Source organism: Arvicanthis niloticus, chromosome 4 (genome assembly GCF_011762505.2).
Source record: "Arvicanthis niloticus isolate mArvNil1 chromosome 4, mArvNil1.pat.X, whole genome shotgun sequence".
Taxonomy (NCBI): Eukaryota; Metazoa; Chordata; class Mammalia; order Rodentia; family Muridae; genus Arvicanthis; species Arvicanthis niloticus.
The window spans coordinates 7,010,934-7,034,692 of record NC_047661.1 but is presented as its reverse complement, the minus strand read 5'-3'; positions in this window follow the sequence as shown (position 1 = coordinate 7,034,692).

Genomic DNA, 23,759 nt, shown 5'->3' with positions numbered 1-23,759 from the left:
TCTCTCAAAATACAATTAGAGCATAATTATGCTAATTTGTACCAGTGAGGTACAAGATAGTCCTAATACCCAGTCCATCATTTTGTTGACTAACCAGAACCTCTGTTGTCTCTCCTAACTAAAACACTTAGTTTTGAAACTGGCTTTTTTTTCCTTGGCTTTAGAATGAATGTCAGCTGAAAACCATTCACTCAGATCTTTTCTCTTAAAGTAAATAGCCAGGATTGGCTATACGAATATAAGTTTTCAACCCTGTCAGAAATCCAGAATGACGGAGTTAACTAAAACTATGGGAAGCACAAAGCATACCTTCTAAAACTTAGCCAATTTATAGAGACCGCTGAACACATGGACAGTCCCTATACTGCAGAACATTGAAGCATCAAATCCTCAGCCTTCTGGTCCAGGATCATCTGACAGACCTTAGTGCTGCAGAATTATTAAAGGCTGATTACTCTGTCTAGGCAGATAAAATCAGTCAACTATTCTGTAAGTGTGTCCTTTTCTAGACAATAATTTGTCTGTAGATGGAAAGAGGCAATTCTTGCCTAGTGTCTGTCTCACCACAACTGGAGTAACTCCAAAGATGCTCAATTTCTTCTTAGAATCCAAGACAGGAAGCTGTCAGGGGCAGACAGGTCTCTAATCAAAAAAAAAAAAAAGAAACATTACTGCAGAAATGTTTGTAATGTCAATTCTGTGGACTTCTGACATTTTGAAAACCAACTATCCATGTAAGGTAATCTGGACTGTTGTCTGTTAACTCCACTCAGCTATTTCTAAATAAGACATAGAAAACACACTAACAATAAACTCCAAGCCATGAATTTGCTATAGTCCCTTAACTCAAGGGGTGACCATCTCAAATCTGTTAAAAAAGTTAAAGAAGAACTGGGTCTAAGCCTTGTATTCCTAAATGTGTTATACAGGTATAATGCTCATGAGAGTATCAATATTCATCTCACTTTTATATCAATAAGAAGCTCATACCAATGAAAACCTTAAATTTGTAATCAAAGCAAATTTGTGCCATTTAGGAAATTGTAACTTCATCTTGATAATAATTGTACAGATTTCTACCAATAGGTTATGGCTATACAATAAATCCTAGCTAATTTTCCCTATTCCCACAAAACCACTACTTTTCCCTAGAAAGACAGTCCAACATTTACCACCTTAGTCCCCAAGCCCAGGGAATAGGGGCACTGACTCTTCATTAACTTCTTCAAGCTGATTATGGGCATTGAGATATTAGAAGAGGGGTGGGGGGTGGGGAAGAGTAAATTGATAAGCCTCTGATGCTGTGTCTTCACTGCATCCAGATGGGAATTCCAGGAGCTCAGAGGTTTGAGCAGGTCTGCTCAGCTTGCTTGATGAGTAGATACACCAAGGCTGTGTATTCTGCAATATACAATTCTCAAAACAAATTTTAGTATCAAGATAATTTTTTAAGAGGGCTGACATTTTATTAAAGATGTACACTTCTAATTGAGTTTGTGTTTTGAAATCTGGCATGCCAGTTACTAAAATCTACCAACCAGCTTTTGTTTTAGTGTCCTGAGTATCACAGAACCTTAGTATTTTATAAATAGCTTGTAAGTGCAGGAAAAATGTCAGGCTTTAAGCAGAAGCAATAGGGTAGTGGGCTTGATTACTGTTGGTATAACAGCTTTAATTCCATTAATTGTTAATACCACTGCTTCTGCAATTGCTTTGACACAAGAAGTTAACACAGCTACTTTTATTAATCATTTAGCAAAAAATGTTAATAACATGTTGAGTATACAAGAGGATGTAGATAAGTGTTTGGAACAATGGATTGATACTCTTTTCCTATTCAAGTCATTGGAAGAAGGTTCAGAATTAAGGGTAAGGAGCCATCTTGAGCCATCAAGCCAAATACCATTGGATTCATGTTAGTTCTCAAATTTACAGTGGTAGTTATTATAATTAGGAAAATGTTTAAAGATACTTGCAATGTATTTGACATAATTCTAACACCTCTCGGAATATTTAAATATACATAGTGAGCTTATAAATTTAAAAAATCTTACTCAGCTGAGCATTGATGTGGTAGATACTGCAGATAAAATTACCCATGGCCTGAGGTAAGTATTTCTACTTTGATCAAGCTTCAAGAATGGCATATATAACTTGATCATGCTAGTCCCTTTTTTCCCTGGGAATACTTTCATTCCTGCCCATGGTGTTAAAGCTTGTCTTTAACAATATCAACATGTTGGCAACCAAAGTACATGGCTTAAACCTGAAAATGGATCTCCAGACCGAGTTATTAAAGTAACAGGCTGGCAAGCCAAGTACAAGTAAGATTCTGCACAGACCTTTACCAACCTAAGACAGAAATGCATTGCTTTTGATAATGCATATTCCATGACAGGTAAGGAAGGCATTCTTGTCAGAACAACCTAAGACAGGCTCAGTCTTGTTTATAAAATAAAATAGGGGGAGATGTGGAGAGCCTTTGGGACTGCTTGGCAAGAAGCTGACATGGGCCAAGGACAAGGAAATGTGCTGCTTGGCAGGAATATGACACTTGCCAAGGACAAGGAAGTGGACTTCAGGCAGGAATCTGACATTAGGCTAGAACAAGGAAGTAATTTCAGGTAGGAATCTAAATCTTAGGCTAGAACAAACTAATTTCAAGCAAGAATCTAAATATTAGGCTAGAACAAAGAAGTAATTCCAGACAGGAATCTAAATTTTAGGCTAGTACAAGGAAGTAGTCTTCAGACATGAAAATGAATTTGGGCTAGGACAGGGAAGCAGGCTCAGATATTGTGGTCATCATGATGAGCCCTTAGAAACAGTAATCATGGGAGTGTTCATGGAATTAGGTTTAATGCCTTGTGGTTTAATGCCTTCCTTATTCTTTGGCTATTTGTGTTTACTGTCTTGCTTGTTCCTTGACTATTTGCATCTAATGTATTGCTAGACCCTCAACCTAGAACTGACCTTAATATATGCATATAATTAAAATGGTATAAAAGCAAAAAGGAGGAGGGGGATGGGGTGGGGTTCTATGGAAGGGAAATGAGGAACGGGGATGATATCTGAACTGTAAATAAATAAAATAAACAATAAAAAATAAAATAAAAATAAAAAAGAATATGAAGTTTCATTTAAAATTGTTATATAACAGTTATGTTTTTACTGATAAGTCATAAATATTCTTTAAAATTGGTCTTAGGGCTTTAGAACTATAGAAATTGCTCACCGATTAAGCAGGTACTTGCTGCTCATTCAGGAAACCTAAATCCAAATTTTAGAATTCATCTTGGGCATCTCACAATACTTTTAACTTAAATTCCAGGAAATTATATGCTCTTTTTTGGCATCCATAAGCGCGCGCGCACACACACACACACACACACACACACACACACACACACCAGTAATGCAGATACTCACACACATAGCACAAACATACACACATGTGCACAAACACATGCATACAGACAAATAATAAAAATAAGTCTTGAGAAAACAAATCTGTGCTATACATACACAGAATTAAAGTATTTATTACAGTGAAAGATTTACATACTAATGAAATGGGTGTGTATATTTTTACATGAAAATTTGATGATAAGGATCATTAAACATCTTCAACATTTTTCCAAATTGATTCATATTTTGATTTATAATAATCAGTGCTGAGAACCCTGCTTCACATACAGTATAAAATTATAGAAGAATGTTTAAAACATTATCAGAAATTTAGGGGGATTATGCCTTAATCATAATTCAAAATTCATTCCATTTTTCTCAGTTTTTAAAATCATATTCCACAGATTAATTTTAACCTATAATTTGAGTTTTAGTACTAGTATAACTGGCCTGAGTTTTCATTAACTGTATTCAGAGGCCAAAGCCACTGAGGATATAGTGGTTGGCAAGATTGCCAAAGTTTGACTCTTGCCTGTAAGTCAGCTATGTCCTGGGGAACCAGAAAACAGGACATATCTACAAAGGTCCTATAGCTCCAGTACATCCCTGTCCTCTTGATCAGAAAAAAAGAGACCCTAGCAGTTGAATTCTAGCCAGTATACATTCTACAAAAGTACAGGGTGGGAACGTCAACACTGGGAATAATATCTTCAGTGTTTCCAATGGAAGCTGCAAAGTCAGAAAGACCTTGACCCATAACAGCAGATGAAGAAAAGTAAAAGGACCATAGAGCTCCTTCTAGTTCTTAAAATTAATCCATTCAGAGCCTCAAGCTGACCTCAAAAGTAAGAAAAGAAAATGATTAATTTGGGACAAGTGTATAACATCAACGAAACTATATCTAAAGAATAAAATGACTAGTAATAACTCAAAGCAAAACATTAACAAGACTTTTAAAAGGAACAAGCTAATTCAAGGCTCATAGGTCTTCCTATTAAATCTGGTGTACCAGTTGCTAACATGGTAGGTGCATCAACTTAGCTACAATTCAAAGGTAAGTTCCCACTTGCTTTTGTTTGAGTCATTGTTTGGGGTTTTGTTTGTTTGTTTGTTTGTTTTTGTTGATGTTGTTGGCTTTTTAAAACTATTAGTCATTGGTTATAGCTTCACACTCTATTCCTTTTAGTTTATTCTACTACTAGACTCTTTTAAAATTGTTTGTTTTATTTTGCCACATTCTCAATAAATAACTATCAATAATTTTTAACAGTGCAAGTGATCACATCTCCAAGAATAAGATACCCAAGAAGGGCTTTCCTGGTTACCATCCTTTCAGGAGTTAATGGTTGGCAAATAATAAAAATTGTGTCTTCTAGAATATTTGATAATTTCAAACTCAACTCCTTATAATACAGGAATCCAAGTCAATTCTTAAGTCAGAAAATGCAATAAATAAAGTAATGAGAGAGTTTTGTGGTAGGCACAAAACTAAGCAGCTAGTGTGCCCATCATCAGCATGAAAATAGTTATAAAAAATTAGTTTATTGTCCTGGAAAGATGGCTCAGCCAGTAAAGAAAGGTGTTTATCATACAAGTTCATCTTCAAAATCCACTAAAAGGGGGAAAAGAGAGCCAACTTTATAGCATTGTCTTCTGTCATCTACATGTTTGTTATGCCTACATACACACTAGAAATAATAACAATATTATTACTAATAATAATAAATACTTTTTAAAAAATTGATTGATCAAGGATCTGTGACAGATGAAACAAGCCAGTTGATAAAACAAAACCTTACACCCATATCTACATGAATTACATGAAACAAATAAAGCATTCACAAGAAAGTCCCTGATATACAATCAAAAGTATGCACCACGTTAATGAAAAAGCCTCATGGCTTATGTGTACTTTTAAGCATGTTCTTTTTTCAAACTGTATTAATCTACTCTATTCTGGGCCTCTTCCGTGTCCCCTTCGCCCATGAAAGAGACACGTGAGGCAGTGTTCAGGCAGTTACTACAACGAGGCTTTATTCTTGTATCAGCAGAAGCGGAAAGACCCAAAGCCAGGGAAAGGCACTGCTATATGTACCCTAGAGTGGTGTGTTCACTTCTGATTGGCTGTTCACTCATTACCCCATATTACGCCCCGGGATGGGCAGTGACTTTGGCGTGCTTTTGCCTTTTGCACCTGCGCAGTTAGTTGTTTACTTGTGGGAGCACAGGATGCCCGCACCATCTTGTAATGGCAAATGTTGTCATGCTCACCGCGGCTCCTAACATCTCCCCCTATCAATTTTATTAAGATGGAACAGCCTTTTGCCTATCAAGCGCAGCACCAACTCAGTGAGGGAAAGCAGAGGCCTGATCCCCTGTGCAAAATGAGATATTGTAATGGGTTTCTTCTCTTGTCGTTGTGCAATGAGTAATACTTCCCATACCCATCTCGATGCCTTTTGATGGGGAAAGGGAGCCTTCGCCCTGGGGCGCCACCAGGAGAGGAGGTTTTTGGCATCAAAACTTTGTGCAATCAGGCATACTTTCGGGAAATCTATCCACACTCGTGGAACATTCCCTGTCGAGTACCCACTCCCAAACACTTCTAAATATTTAGGTACCACAGTTATTCAAGCAAGGGCTGGCTAGACTTAGACCTCTCATCAACCCAGTGCAATGGGCTGAACCCTTGGGGTGCATCAACTGAGGGTCTCAGTCATCAGATACTTTCTTAGCATAGATAGCCAAATTCCAGGGGAAGATCCTTGCTCCAAGGCTACGAGTGCTTGGGCGATAGTGACCTTGTCATGTTTTTGTTGGTCTCTGAGCTTGCAGACCAACCATAACATGAACACTAATCCACAACATAGGGATGCACCAAACAGACCTATCACCACGCTTTAAGAAAGAAAGAAAAGGCAGAGGTAAGCCAAGAAGTAAAATCGCCAGGGGTAACAGGGTCCACTCGTGTTCCATCAAGGCTCAAGATTGGGATCTGCAATTGCTGCTGCATCTGGTCCAGCTCCCTAGTCCAATTCCCTTGTAAATAAGCAGAAAGATTATGGCTTTGAATAAATGTATCATTCACAAATCTCAGAGGTGTAATACATAGATGTGGGGTTGCTGACACGCAGCTCATTTGAACCACATCCGTGAGCTGCTCCACATGGGCTTGGAGCAAATCAACTCTCTGATTGACCAACAGGATGCCTGATGTCAAGTATGCATCCACTTTCTGTAGAGTGATCAAAGCCTCAGAGGTCTTTTCTGAAATTTGATTAACAACAGTAGCTGCTGTAACCTGATCAGCCAAGGCCATGCCGGCTGTCACAGCTGCAGCTGCAGAGATGGTAATAGCAGTGATAATGGCTGTAGTAATGCCAAAGTCTCTTTTATGTCTTATTAATGATGTAATAGGGAAAGTTTCAGGATCGGCTTCTACTGGGATGGGCACAAAGGTAGGCACGTGCACAACCAAGGCTAGGTCTAATGATCCATTCCAGCATTGTGCCAAAAAGCATGTAACATTCTTATAATCCAAGATATCAGAATTATTTTGAAAGTTGGATAACATAAAGAAAAATGGGGGGTCCACACACACCGACACCGGTTGTGCAGATGCATTCCTAAACACCTTATTAATTTTAATGTTATCCAAATGGCTAGAGATATTAGATCGTGTAGCTGAAACATTTTGTACTTCATGAAATATACCATTCAACAAGGCAAAGGCAGATACACTGGCACTAGCTCCAGCCTCATTGCTCAACACCCAATGATAAAAGGGCCAAATATTTTCTATGTCAGTGCTCTTACCTGTATTATTCATTATAGCCAAATCGAGAGGAGGGGATAAATTAAATCCTCTGGCAATTTGTTTCTTGGGTTTAATCTTAGACTGGCAGGTGAAAACACCACTGGAAAGGACAAATCTGGATAGTACCACGGTATCATCTGTTGCGAAGTGGCATTATTGGTATGCCAATTGGACCTCTTAATTATAGTAACATTACTTCCAATCATGGTGGTGGTAATGTTTATAGGTGCTGATTAATTCAGACCGATATTTCCCGATCCTTCCATCTGTCCTGAACTAATCTGATTCAAGACAGCCCCTAGCACTCCTGTCTCTACCTTACTGTAAGTCACAGGATCCACCCAATTAGCAAGAGTAGCTTTCTTAAGAATCTTACAAGGTGTATGTAGTTTACTTGTCTTATTATCCTTGTTTGCTGCCACAAAACAAAGTGTAAAGTTTAATGGAAAACTTGTAGCATTATAAAACTCAGGCTGCTGGTGGGTGCGCCGAGAGCACGGGGCATCCATGTAACACTCAGTAGCTGTAAACAGCGGCAGCACTGCAGAATTTGAATGTACTGGCATGGGAACAGGCCAAGATCTAACTATGGCCCATAGTGGTATACTTATCTCCAAATCAGTATCAGGAGAATCAGAGCCATCATCCTGCAATCTAGCTTCATTCTTCACGATCTACACCAGCTCTTGGGGACCCAAATTGGATTGTCTTCACCCTGTGGAAAAACACAGACAGCTCCCCTCCCCGACCATGGTGGAGGGTCTATCGCGTCCCTGACCTTGGAGAAGGACAGCAGCCATCTCTAAATTTGCTGCCGCAAGTCCTGCATTAGTGAGGAAACCTCCCAAGCCGCGACAGATTCCTAACCATTCTTGTAATCCCTTGGCTCTCCGAGGAGCAATGGCTGCACGGCATTCAGCTGTGGCATTTTCAAAGATCATCTGTTCTATCAATGGCATTGCCTGCTCTGGTTCCCCAAAGATTCTGCCAATGGCCTCAGTCATGTGGGCCACAAAGTCAGAGAAGGACTCATTAGATGTCTGAATTGTCTTGGACAAATAAAGGTTACTGCCTTCTAGCCTGGGGAGAGACTTCTGGGCCTTAACAGCAGCTGTTGCTATTTGTGCGTATACCTGCCAAGGGTGAGCGGTCTGGTCATTGGCATGTGCGCCAACTCCAGCCAGCATGTCAAAAGTCCATAATTGTTGACCCTCAATGCTTGCATTAGCTCTGGCTTGTGCTTGTAACTGCTCATGCCAGAGCGTTTCCATTCCAAATATTGGCCCATATTGGTAAGTACAACCTTCACTGTGTCCTGCCAGTCTCCTGGCGTCATAGCAGCTGTACTTAATCCCTCTACTTGGGATACGGTAAAATTAGCCCCAATTCCATATGCACGTACTGCCTCAGCTAATTCTTTGACCTGCCTATACTCTACTGGGGCATGAACACGTGCTCCTTCTGCCACTTCAAAGACCGGAAATGCCAGCTGTAGCTGTCTCCGATCTCCTGGGCTGAGAAATGAATTAGAGACGCTGCCCGGGGCATAGGTCGGAGGCAAGGGCGTGGCCGAGGGGCTCAAGGTCTTTCTTAGTCTTATCCCAGAACAGCTATCCTTTGCACAGGCAGCTGCCTCCTCCTCTAGGCTCTCCTCCTCGGAGCTGCCAAAGTCTATAGAGGCAGGCTCCTTAATGGGATATAGGGGGGTCCCCCCGAACTCCACTCTCTCTTCACCAGCCAGTGAAGGGTCCTTAACCTTAACAGGCCCTGCAGTGGCCCCTGTTCCTTTTGAGTACTCTTTTCTTTGACCAGGATCCTTGGCCTATCTCTGTTGCCCAGGCTTTTTTGCCTGCTTCTCCTTTCCAGGCTCCTTGGCCTGATCTTTTTCCCCAGGCTCCTTGGCCTGATCCCCAGGCTCCTTGGCCTGATGCCGGCTAACACGCTCTGTTTCTGATACCCTGGAGTGGACCTCTCCTGAAACCTCTTGACTTGCCCTAATAGCTGTGCTGCAAGCTGGATCCTCACAACACAAATTCACTAAAAGCGAAAGCAACGTGAGCAAGAGGCCAACTAGTGCAGCGGGGGCAATGAGTGAAAATCCGCTCGAAACCAAGGCTTCCACCCCAAGCATACCTCTCAGAGACGTACCTCGATCCTGTAGTCTTTTAACCCGCCCCGAATCTTGGGGGGTCTCCCGAGGCGCCTTGAAGATCCCGGGTTTCGGCGCCAGATATTCTGGGCCTCTTCTGTGTCCCATTCGCCCACGAAAGAGACACGTGAGGCAGTGTTCGGGTGGTTACTACAACGAGGCTTTATTCTTGTATCAGCAGAAGTGGAAAGACCCCAAGCCCGGGAAAGGCACTGCTATCTGTACCCTAGAGTGGTGTTTTCACTTCTGATTGGCTGTTCACTCATCACCCCATATTACGCCCCGGGATGGGCAGTGACTTTGGCGTGATTTTGCCTTTTGCACCTGCGCAGTTAGTTGTTTACTTGTGGGAGCACAGGATGCCCGCACCATCTTGTAATGGCGAATGTTGTCACCGCTAACCACGGCTCCTAACACTACTCAAAGTTTTAGCAGGGCTTTTCCTTCTTCATAAGCTGCCTTTTTATTAGAAAATCATCTCTATTTCTATTGCCTTATTGTATGAAGATGGTACAATTCTTTGTTCTGGGATACAAGAATCTGGGAGCTTTAATGATGACTGCTGAGCTCAGATTCATTCCTGTAACACTACCAATGGATACAAGACACAAATGAAAAGCCTATTTATAGACTAATAATGATGCCACAGGCATTTCCAAAGGTTATGGAGATCCAATCCCTATGATCTAAAAGTCCATTCCCAGGCATAGCCTAGGAAAGTAAAAACCATTGTATTCACTAGCCATTAAGAACTATTTATGTGGATAATCTTCCCCAAAAATGTGAGATGATTCCACTCACATACCAGATCATTTGTGGCACAGGACTTGCAGATTTTTTTCCAACATAAACCAAATGCAGAAAATGCTAAAATGTCAAAGCCCCTAAAGACCTAGGATCTCACCTTCAAGGGGGGTATGGAAGAAGATAACTTTGTGTCTCAGCTTTTTAACCTATTAAAATCACCTGTCTGATAGAACAGTTGGTGAAGGTCAAAGAAAATCTTGACTGGTTGCAAAGTCAGGTTCTCAGGATCTGAGTCAAAACAAACAGGAAAAATGGCTAGCCCTAAAACTATAACAACTTGGTAACTTAAAACAAGAGTCAGAATTCAACCTAATTCTCACAGTTGTTTTTCTCCTGCTCATATTAGTTCAGAAAAATATGGCCCAAGAAACATCTTCGTTCTCCTCTTCCAACTTAGCATTATAGGTGTGGTGGCCTGAATATGCTTGGCCCATGGAATGGCACTATTAAGTGTGGCCTTGTTGGAGTAGGTGTGGCCTTGTTGGAGGAAGTGTATCACTATGGGCATGGGCTTTAAGACCTTTGTCCTAGCTGCCTGCAAGCCAGTCTTCTCCTATCAGTCTTCAGATGAAGATGTAGAACTCTCAGCTCCTCCTGCACCATACCTGCCTAGACATTGCCATGTTCCTGCCTTGATGATAATGGACTGAACCTCTAAACCAGTAAGCCAGTCCCAATTAAATGTCCTTATAAGACTTTTTTGTGTCTGTTCAGAGCAGTAAAACCTTAAGACAACAAGCAACAATATAGAAGATCTGATTTGTCAGTATTCCAGTGATCCCACCTGCACAATCTGAAGAAGTAGAATGTCTTAGAAAGGTCATCTCACTGTAGAAGAAAGAATAATGCACATAGTTCTTGTGATATACTGGAATGGGCATTATAAAAGATGGGTTAGTAAAGACAATAGATACTTGCTAATGTAAATGTTTCATGAGTACCCAGGAATGACAACCAGAGTATAAGTTTAGCTGGCTTTGTTTTTTTGGCTGGTTGGTTGGTTAGTTGGTTGGTTGGTTGGTTGATTTTTAGTTTTTGGTTGGGTGGGGGGGAGGCATTGGTTGGTTTGGTTTGGTTTGGTTTGGTTTTTGTTTTGTTTTGTATTGTTTTGTTTGTGATACTAGAGATGGAAACCAGAACCTGGTACTTCCTGGGTAAGTGCTCTGTCACTGAGCTTCATCCGTAGCCCCAGCTTACAATTTTAGCTAATAAAGTATCTTCACCAAACAACCGTACATTTTAAAAGAAGTAACAAGCTATAGCCTCAAAGGTTCCAGGAGTAAGAACTGTAATGGCATAAAATAATGAACAATAGGATTCTTCAAATGAAGGGCGAGTAAGAAGTCAAAGCACTGCTCAGTGATGAATCTTCATTCTTTTTGGTAGAATGAGCAAATACAAACTACAAAATATAAGAAAATATAAATATAGTTTTTTGGTATAAATCTGTTTGTGTTTTCAGACTAAGAGAAGCGTTAGACACTCTTCTGTATCTGCTTGCCCTCAGTTCAATACTGTATTTTAAAGTCACATATTGTGGTCCTAATACAATGATCCTCCATAACCTCTTTTCTCTACATTTTACCTTGGCCTCCACATTCAAGCTTTACCTAAAATACCCTCACTTTGTAAGAAAAACAAGCATTCACTTCAGGCTTAAAGCACTCGCTTTTAAAACACTTAAGGAATAAACATGCATTCTCAAGAATTTTATGGGATAGAGAATACACCTGAGGTTGGCAGAATGCTTGCCTAGCAGACATGAAGTCCAGGGTTTGATTCCCAGCACCACATAAACTGGACATAATGGCATAGGCTTATAATTCTCACACTTGTGTGAGGAAGGCAAGATGATCTGAAATTAAGGGTCTTTCTTGGCTATATAGAAACCTCAGGGACCGCTCAAACTGCATGACACCTTCAAAAAATGAAGAGTTAGGCAGAGAAAGACAGAGGAGAGGAAGAAAAGAAGAGAGAAGAGTGAAGAGAAGAAGGGATGAAAGAAATGGAAGGAAGCAGGGCAAAAAAAGAATTCTGTAACACGGAAATTAGCAAAATTACACTGATTCAAGAATTTTATTTTTTTAAAAAAATTACATTAAAAGTAAAATAAAAAACAAGAAAAGCATTTACTGCCTGCACAGATTTCTTTTCTCTTATTTTTTTTAAAAACTAATATTATTAGGCAGACCCCCCTCCCCCCCCAAAAATATGGTAAGGTCATTGGGCAAATATAAAGACTAACAAAATGCACAAAAACATTTCATTGGATCCTAGAGAGAGAAGAGGTCGTTAATGAACCTCTTATCTTTACTACACTCTGGGGAATATAGACTCATAACTGAAACAGGAAGGAAACATATGTAAGTACCCAGTTGTTTATTTTCTTAGCCCCACTTGTCATCCCTTGAAGAAGGGGACAATTGAGCCCTGGGGAGCTGAGGAAAAAAAAAAAAAGCACTGGCCACATTAACTGTAATCCCAACTTCCAGACCCAACTGGGCTGTTGGGGGGTTGCGAGGGTGGAAATCTCTCTTATCCCGAGACACTGTCAGCACTTGCAAATGTTCACAGAACAGTACCAATGGACCTTAAAACAATGAAGTTACCTCCGTCCAGGGAAATTCAGCAATGTCTGCCTTCTCTGGAGGCCAAAAATCAAAAACCAAAACCTGCTGTTGCTTTCCAAGTGGTCACATGTCAAGTTTCTTTCTTGAGCCCTGTGCAGGGCTCAAGATTAATGACCATGAGTAAAGTTTTGGGCCACTTTATGTCCCTGACTATCACTTCTTTCAAAGCTACAGACCTCTCTGTGCTTCACGACTCAGCTGCAGTAGGCATCATCTTCATGTTATCTTTCAAGCAACTCGTTGTCTCTAAGGTTGTATTGTCATTTAATGGCTTCACAGGTTCTTAGGGATGGTGATGGAACTATTCAAAAATCCAGGGACAATGTGTGTGGACACAGTACATAAATGTATGGGTATGTTTAGTCCTGGGCAAACATTTTTTAATGTCTGAAGATGCCATTGGATATCACAATTTGAGGTGAGAAGGTTCAGGATATGGACAAAGGGACTGTTTACCATTATCAGTGACAGGGCATAAACACAGGAAGAATTAACTAGCCTAAGTTGTCATCAGTGCTAATGTGGAGAAACCCTAAAACAGACTAACAAGGAGTTATACAATGAAATAATAACTTTATTGTTATAATCTCATTTCTAACTTTTCACACATTCTTAGAGTGTAAGGTTACAGTTCTAGACATCAAATTTTTAACAATAAGAAAACCTAAGTGTGAGCTTCCATGTATACATTCAAGCCACATAGTTTGCCAATGTAAGACACTGATTCATCTGAAAATGTTGTTTCATTTTATGTTCATATCCCCCGATGCATGTAAGCTATTAATATATGCAAAACATTATCAATTCATTTCACAAGTATAGGAAACAGAAAAATTCTGGCAGTTTTTCTTCATTACTTCTCCTAGTGATATTGTCTCTGAGCCATTTCTCATACTTCTTACATAAACTGTGCCTTCACCTTAACCATAAGAAAATTTGTAATTTCTCTCAAATCTCAGTAGATCTTTGCTATAAATTTGGCTTATGTAGGTAGAACAGGCAGTGTATTTTAGATTTTTCTTTTGCCATTTTTAATGTTCCTGTACTGCAGCAAAAATTAAATAATTTTATTTATGGCCATTTGTTAGACAAAGTAAAGCACTAAGAGGAAACATTTGTAAACAAGTTATATTGTAAAGGGTATAATATTGAAACAAAATCATGGAAAAAACAGAAGCCTGGAAAAAGACAGATACATATTTTTATTAATATCTGTTCCAAAAAATGATGCAGGCAAATGCTTGGAGTATGTCTTTCAGTCTGTCTCTTCAGTTCTACCACTGTCTAATGTTTGTGACTTAGTCCTGTATTTATTTTGAAAAATCTACCACTTTGTAAGTAATTTTTCCACCAAACAAAAGTTTTATAAATTGCAATCTTTATGTCACTGGACTTAAAATAGCTATTCTTTCCATCATGTTATACTCTGAAATAAATTATATCTGAAAATTACCTCATTGATTTTAGTGAGAACCTTATATAAACAACTTAGTGTAAATTTCAACTCCCTTTGCAGAAAGAGTTCTGTTTCATTTGTTCTAAATGTCTGCCAAAACATAAACCACTATGTCTCAGAATGCTACCAAAGATTCCTGAAATCAATAATGAAAAACAAACTGCCCCCAGATAAGACCATCAAAATGTATTTCCATGTGTGTACACTCAGTTTACATTAACTTGCTCAATAGACATACATCTATTGCGCCTCAAAGGATAGCAACTTTATAAAATATAGATTGTGAAAGAAGACTAGGGAAGGGCCTCTACTATTTGGGCACAGGGGAAAAGTTACTGAACAGAACACCAATGGCTTATGCTCTAAGATCAAGAATTGACAAATTTTGATTTGGGTAAGATATTTTTTTTATTTTTGTTACAGAGCTTTCAAGTGTGCTATTAATTTGCTAGTATGAAATATTCCCAGGTTTTTTATGTAAGCACTTAGTGTATGAATTTGACTTCATTGTGTCCCACAAGTTTGGGTATGTTGTGCACTCATTTTCAAACAATCCTTAAAAGTCATTAATATTTCTGAATTAAGAAATATTTTCATTCAATAGAGAGTTATTCAGTTCCCCTGAATTTGTAATCTTTCTGCTATTTCTGTTGTCCAGCATGACTCTTTGGCAGTCAGAGAGAATAAAGGGTGTTACTTCAATTTGATTGTATCTATTGAGCCTTGATTTCTGTTCAACTATGTGTTCTATTTTGGAGTAAGTTCCATGAAGTACTTAGAAGAAGATATATTCTTTTGTGTTTGGGCTAAATGTTCTGTAAACATCTGTTAGGTCAATTTGGTGTATAATATCAACTAACTCCAGTATTTCTCTGTTTGGTTTCTGTCTGGGTGTCCTGTCTATTGGACATAGTAAATTATTAAAGTCTCCCACTATCAATGTGTGGGGTCAATGTGTGATAGTTATTAGTGTTTCTTTTACAAACTTGGATGCTCTTGTCTGTGAAATAGATTTTAAGAATAAAACACATCAATGTCTTCTTGGTGTATTTTCCTTTGATGAATATGGAGTATAGTATTCTTCCCTATCTTTTCTGTTTAGTTTTTGTTTGAAGTCTATTTTCTTATCCTAGTTGCTTTCCTGGTCAGAGTAGCCTGTAACTGCTGGAGTTGTGGAAAAAAACATTGTTGGGGGGAAAATATTTGGAAGGAAGATCTGTGTAATCTAATGAAGATGGGTGTAGAGGGGGAAGGGAGTCTACAACAGGTGGTGTAATGCTGCAGAGCTGGAGATGGGACTGGAAGATGTGATTTGGAGGAGCAGAAGGAGAGGTGAAGTTCTCCAGTCAGCCTAACTTCTTTTCTGGACAGGGTGGTCTTTGGGTTCTTAGAAAATGCCTGCTGGAATTATGGGTTTGGATAAAGCAAAGAGTGGAGGGACAGGGGTTAGAAAGGAAAGACCTGTGTGGTCACTGAAGATTATGGAAGGGAGGAAGGGAAGTCCCAGCTGGTATTTTGCTACAGAGCTGTGGATAAAACCGGGGGATTGGACTTAGAGGAATGAAAAGAAAGGTCTAGATCTGCAGTTAGCCTACCTGTGTTCCTAGCTAGAATGGCCTGTGGGTTCCCAGAAAGTGCCTGTTGGAGTTGGTGGCTTCAGTAAGGCAATATGAACAGGTGGAAGAAGGTTTTGTGGCTGCATGAGAGATGAAGGTCTGGTGGGGCTACAGCAGGTGTTCTGGGGTGGTATTCAGTGAATAGTGGTGAATGTAGATGCATGGCTAAAAGTGACACTAAGAATGAGTGACAGGTGAGTATGCTCAAAGCTAAACATATAACATCCTTTTGGAGGAAGAAGTAGGAAGAATATAAGTAACCAGAATACATCTGTATAAAGTTGTCAAACAGGAGAAGGGATGGTAAATCCCCCAACCCCCTTTTGGAAAGACACAATTGTGACTTTAAAGCAGCTGTGGTTGCCTACTGGCTCTACGTAGGAATGAACTATCAATGGCAAGAAATGGATGGAGGAGTGCTCAAGAGCCTTACCTTCCACTGCTGATAGATTCAGGGAGATATTTTACTAATAGATTCGAGACAAGTGGAAATCATTCTTGTTGGGTCCCATTTCGGCCCTGGTTTGAGCCTTGTGGACAAATCCAAACCTGGCTCAAGTTTTGAGGCCTATCTTAGTCACCTCCATACTGGGGTGACTCAACAAGACCTGTTTGACCTTGCCTCCACCCCACTGTTGCTGATGTAGAGCTTTGCCATTGGCCCTCTGTCACTCTTCCCTGTCCTCTATGTCATCTCCACCAAAATCCCTCCTCTCTGTGCTCTAAGTTTATATGAGCAAGAGGCTGATACAGTAAAGTTCCTGCTTCCACAAGACTCTCCGCCTGATGTGTTTCCTTTGGGCCATCGACACTCACCATCCAGGTCAGCCCCCAGGAGACTCAGCAGGATGGGGGTTTCTTGCCTCTCACCTGGACCTGCCAGCAAAGAGCTGACACATTGCCTTGGGTTATGCGCTTGCTCATAATCCCACAAGACTTCAAGAACTATTTCCAATTTAAGGGTTGCAAAAAATGGTCCTGGTTAAAGTAAATCTTTCAAAAACCAAAACCCAAAATGAAGAATCTAGACAAAGATCTGGAAGGGAGGAATGAGGATTGATAGGATGGGTGGTAGGTAAAAGAGAATAGGGGTAAAGAGTAACCAGACTACAGTATACATGTGTATAAATTTGTCAAATAAGATTTTAATTAATAAAAAAACAGAAGTCAATAGGGTCAAATATTAAGTGAGTCATGAACTCAGTTCAGATTTCAAAAACTGTGCCCAAAGCCCTGTTTTTGAAGAAGCTCATCCATAGCCAGATGTATGCGGATGGGAGACTGAGTTCCATTGACTTCTTAGTTTGGATCTACTCAACCAACGCCAGCCACAGCTGGGAGATGTGTTCTGGAAATATTGCATGCCAGACAACTCTTGGTGATTTACAGCACATACTACAGGCCCTGAGAAATCACTTGAAAAGGACCTTGTTTGTTTTAGATTAAAGAAAACATATTTGACCTCAGAAACCCTTTGTGCTTAATATTATGGGATATGTTTATGGAAAGATTTTCTTCCAAATATTTAAAGATTATATAGAATGAGTTATAATGCCAGGGAGCAATTTACAGATTCTCCAAAAATCTCACACAATTACAAAAAACACAGACAGATACAAAGGTGCCTCCTGCTTTTATAATCACCAGAATTATACATACAAATGACTATGCTTCCTCCCACTGGATCATTCAGCTCCTTTGTTGAAAATCAATTAGGCACGGATATTTGAGTCATTTCTGAACTCTGCACTCCATTCTGTTGGTCTATACGCTGGTTTTTTTTTTTTCTCCCTCAATAAACTGACTCAGAAACAAGTGAAGTAGTTTCTCTAACTTTGTTCTATTTTCCTCCCAGAACTACTACATGTACTTTGAATGTATATATACATTTTTTAATAATCTTGTCCATTGCTTATCAAAAATTATTAAGGAATTTGATTTGTTTAGGAGAGTTAATGTTGTCAAAGTGATGAATCTTCTAATCCATGAACATGGTGTCTTTTCTTACTCCTTCACATCTTTTATAAATTTTATTTCTGAGCAGGAGAGCTAACTCTGCCTCCTGCTGATGGCAGCATTGGGTAGCCCAGCTGGAGCAGTGCTGGAAAGCATACCCTGGTGATGTGATGCAGGAAAGCCAGAAGTCTGAGCATCTCAGCTAGCTACTACCCAGGACCACCCCAAAGGCTACATCATCTGTCAACTGCTGGAGAACATGAAAGGGCCCATCCTCCTGATCCAAAGCTACAGGATCTCCACCACACAGAGCAGCAACAGGATAACAGGGTGGAGTACCAGTGAGAGTCCAATGTTCATGGTGTGATAGAAGCCAGAGACAGCAAACCAGACATTTGCAAGTGAAGATATGTGGACAGGAACACACTGTGACATACTACAGTTGACACAATGAGATGTTTTCTATGCTGTGGTGTGTGTGTGTGTGTGTGTGTGTGTGCGTGCGTGCGTGCGTGTGTGTGTGTGTGTGTGTGTGTGTTTTATTTTGAGGGGCAGGTTTCACGGACAAACAGCAGCTAGGAGGGGGTGTAGAAATGAATGGGACTAGGATGCATGATGTGAAACCCACAAAAAATCAATAAAAAGTTTTTTGAAATGTGAGAAGAAAAGGGTAATTTAAAATATAAACATGAGACATGTCATATCTATAAAAAATTATGGAACCTAATTTCCTCTATTTAGATTTATATAACACTAATTTGAGATGAACTCTTACAGTACAGTGTTTGGTGAGTATAATTATCAAAAAGGTAGCTCATACCTGTGAGCCTAACATTGTGGTGGCTAAAACAGGAGGATTGCTGTGAGTGAGCCTGAGGCCAGTGTGGGTGCACAGTGGACCATGTCTGAAAAAGAAGAAATAGAGGGAGGGATGGGGAAGGGAAAGGGAGAAGGGAAGTAGATTCTAAGAAGATTCTCTAATGGAAACTGACAACCCTAAGAAGGTAGACACCGGAGGAACAGGATTATGATTTGAGATAAGTTTTTAATTTTTCTTTCATGTAACTTTTTATATAGTCATTAAAAAAGAGAATTCTAGAAGGAATCATTACTATCAATCAAAGAGAAGAACATTTGCCCTTCCTGTAAAGGACTACCTGTCATAATAAGAATCTTCCTATAATGGTTTATTGAGCAGTACCAACATAATTGGGATTTTATGGATACGTCAGACTGTTATTTTTTTTATTTCTACTCATCAAAGAGCTCTGTACCTACTACAATATAAATTAAAATGAATAAAATTTGGAGCCTGAGGCCCACATAATGGAAGAAGAGAGTCAACTCCCTTATTCATTTTACATCTACATAGAAGCCATGTGTCCTGGCTAAAGTCATCTGAAATGAGAAAACCTCAATTGAGAAAATGCCTCCATAAGATCAGAATACAGGCAAGCCTGTGGGCATTTCCTTAATCATGATGATGGCGGGCCCCACCCATTGTGGTTGGTGTCAACCTTAGGCAGGCTCAGCAAGCCATGTTAAGCAACCCAGAAATCAGCATCGCTCCAAGTCCTCTATCTCAGCTTCTGCCTCCAGGTTCCTGCCTGTGTGAGTTTCTGTCCTGGCTTCCATCAATGATGAACTACAATGTGGAAGTATAGGCTAAATAAACCCCTTTCCTCCCTTAGATGCTTTCATCCTGATGTTTTATCATGTCAATAGTAATCCAAATTAAGACACTGTAGCATGTACACACACATGCACATGAACACACACACGCACACACAGACACACACACTATACATAAATGTAGTTAAAAAACAAAGTCACCAAAAACTAATCAAGATCTATTTAATAAGATTCAGTCTTATTAAGTCTATTTAATAAGACTCTCTGTCTGGGAGCCTGCAATCCTAGTAATATGAGAATATTTAAAAATATTCAAATATTCAACTTTGCATAGATAAAAGCAAAACATTAGACGATAGTGTAAAGGAGGGAATATCTCAAAAGAGAGAAGCTTTTCAAATCAAAGTAGCCTAAATATTCAAGTTAGTATTTAGTTTTGTCTGTAAAGTATAAGTATATGAATATGAATATATTTATATTCAGGATGCTATGTAGTTGAGATTTAATTGTTTTTATTTTTTAATGAAGTTATGACAAATATGGAGACAAAGAAAAACTGACTTGTACTCTTAAAATGTCAGTGATATTAAAGATATATGTTGACATTTGATTCTAGGTTTAAAAAGACTGAAGAAAGCAACAACAATCAAATGTTACCCTTTGTTGGAAGCTAACTCATTTTCACATAGAGTGCTTTGGATATCTTGGCTGTAGAAGACAATAAAGTCAATCCTACTCACCAGTCAAGGATGTTATGGACCATAGAAGTGATTTAGATTTTCCTCTAACAGACTGTAATAGAGTTTGTTGTACCCAAGATCTACTAGATCTTGTATCCAGAATGAACAAAAAGGAAAGCAGTCAAAGTCTGAAGCTTGAGGAAGCTGCCCAGTTTTAAAGGAAAGAATTTGCACTTATTGGGCCTAATACTTTGGGGAGGCAGCTCTAAGGTCAGTGTTATAAACTAGCTTCATTCCTACCAATATTATGCCTAATTGGTACCATGTTAGTCAGACTGAATGGATTTAGTTCCAGTTTTTATCAGACTGATCAGTGCTTAACCAAGTGCAATATTAATGGGAAGGTTTGTTAAAGAAGGTAAAGAATACTTTAGTGTCATTGAGAGCCAATTTGATGTGAGTCATTCTTTCCCCATTTTTAGAACAGCTTTACTCTGCTTTGTCCCTGTATTTTGAACATCAGAAGATAGAGATGCTGTCTCCTATTTTGTCTTTCTCTAACACACAGAAAAAGGCTATTTGATAACCAAGATAAAAAGACTATTATCTCCTTTGGAACAAAGCAGGCTCAAATTTGCAAGCATTCCCTTCATGAGATGGCTTTCTAAATTCAGTATGCTTTTAATGTGATACAGCCTGTGTACAAAGTATCTAGTTGAGCAGATCAACTCAATTCCATCCCACCAGAAAGTGATACTGATACAAATGTAACTCTTGGGTTTCGGACTATATCAGGAGCAATGAACTCCTTTGCTTCTAATTTGAGTTTCATGTCCTTTACCAACTCTTTTGGGACTAGCCAGGGCAACTTGCTATCTTGTGGACAGAAACAAACAAACTACAACAACAAACAAACAAAAAACAAAGGTTTGGACAAAGACTGAACTAATGCAGGCAAGTGTAACTTTTATGAGATAAATGACCCAGTATAATAGGTTTGATTTATCCTCAAACTTGTCTGTAAACTTTGTGCAAAGTTTCCCAGTGAAAGTAAATTTTTTCATTAAAAATGAAATTAAAATATATGTAAATGTAAAGTTCTTATCAGAACTAAAACAATATTATAAAAATAACAAAGTTTCAGGACTAGATTGTCTGATCTTAAGGCATGCTTTAAAAAATACTAATCAAGACATTGTGTGAGTATCTCACATTAGGCCAATAGGTACATGGAACATTATAGGAAGTGCAGAAATGGCCTCATGCACACATGGTGAGTAAATGTTAACAAGAATCCAAAATAATTCATCAAAGAAAGAAAACTCCATCTACTGGATATCCACATCTTTAAAAAATTGATAGTGCCATACCAGAAAAAAAAAAAAACAAAACAAACAAACACAAAAACCAAAACAATAAAAAAAAAAAAAAAAGCCTACAATAGCAAACCTAGAAGAAAGCAGATCTTTGACACCCTGGAATATACAACAATTTCTTTCAGAAAAAAATCTACAGACTTTACCTATAAAAATTGGAAAAAAGTGAAACTGTAAAAAATCATAAAATTTTAATTCATCTAAAGAAAACATTCACTGGGTGGTGGTGGCGCACGCCTTTAATCCCAGCACTTGGGAGGCAGAGGCAGGCAGATTTCTGAGTTCGAGGCCAGCCTGGTCTACAGAGTGAGTTCCAGGACAGCCAGGGCTACACAGAGAAACCCTGTCTCGAAAAACCAAGAAAAAAAATTAAAAAAAATAAAGAAAACATTCAGTAAATGAAGATGTGAACTATGTTAGGAAAGAAATTTTTACTCCATACATTTCTAACAGCAAACCTGTAATCAGGGACCATTAGTAGCTCAGAAGATAAAAGTTACTGTTGCATAGTGACCTGGCTTTTGTCCTTCATAACCCACAGTGGAAGGAGAGGACAGATTCCTGAAAGTTGTCCTCTGACCTCATATGTACATTGTGGCATGCACATACCATTGCACTCACATGTGTGCATACACACAAACAAAATTTTCTTTTTTTTTATTAGATATTTTATTTACACTTCAGATGCCATCCCCTTTCCCCATTCCCCCCCCCTTAGAAAAGCCCTATCCCATGCCCCCTTTTCCTTTTTGCATTTATACATTTTTTTAAAATAATGTTAATCATAAGCGTTATAAGTTTGGAATTGTTCAATCAGAGGTGTAACCCACTGACCGACCTAGATATAACAACTATCTTTGACCGGTGGAGATACATGAATATTTGCCTCCATGTCTCCCCCCTCTTTCTCTCTTTCATCACCTAGCTTCTCCTCTCCTCCTTCTCCTCTTCTTACTCCTTTTCTTCCTCTCAGTACTCCTCCTACCTTAACTCCTCCTACACATCACCCTTCCTGTTAAAATGAAACTTTTCTCTCAAAATACAATTAGAGCATAATTATGCCAATTTGTACCAGTGAGGTACAAGATAGTCCTAATACCCCATCCATCCTTTTCAAACAAAATTTTCATAGAACATATATTCAAGCTATGTAAAGAAGCAAGCCCTAAAGACACACACACACACACACACACACACACACACACAAATAAATTTAAAAAGTTTTAAGTACATGAATTGAAGATAATGTAAAGAAGTCCTACAAAAAAAATGAAGAGAAGAAACAATCAAGAAATTTGTTTTCAAAACAGTTCAGTAGATACTTCATAAAACTAGATTTACAAATTGCCATTAAACATATGAAAGGGTGTTGACCATTTTCAAGCATTGGGAAGATGCAAGCTACAATCACTTTGAAGTCATTTTATAGTTACTAGAATTAGCAAAATGAAAGATGATCAATGTAGAGAATTTAGAGCAACTAGTCAAAGCTTAAAGTCATGTAAACACTGTGGAAAATGCTTGGTAGGATCATGTTAATCCTGTACCTAAATTACTATTTATCAATTCTACCCAGATAGCTATATGCTGTGCAAATGAAAGCATATGCCAGCAAAAGGACTTGTGCAAAATGTTTGTTCAAGTATTATTTATGATAGCCCAAATTCACAAATGATACAAGTATTCACTAACAAAAAAAAAAACAGAAAAATTAGAGTATGCTCATACAGTGAAATGGTATTTGTGAGTAGAAAAATATGAATATTTTAAATAAAAAATATTAATCTCAAAGACATAATAGAAGTCATTATACAAAGGAATGTGTATGGTAAGTATAATCTCATTTATGTTAAGTTTGAATGGACAAAATTAATATAAAGACAAAAACTTCAATAGAAGTTACTTGAAGAAACTATAAATATATTTGAGGAAAAGTGCCAATGGAACTTCAGCTAGGAAACGTCTTCTGTCTTTGTGGGCAGGTTAATTAATTTGCCAGCACTCATTAAGCATACTTAAATCTATCTCACTGTACATCAATCTCAAATCAAAATGGAAATAAAAAGACTACAACATAAATCTTATTTAACACCCCTGCACACTAATTATTCTAGGCTAAATGCACAAGTGATTCTAGGTTAAATGTGAACGTGAGATCATTTGCTCTTTCTACAGGTGCTCAAAAGATAACTTCTTAGACTTTAAACACCTACCAAAATAACTGTGCCAGGA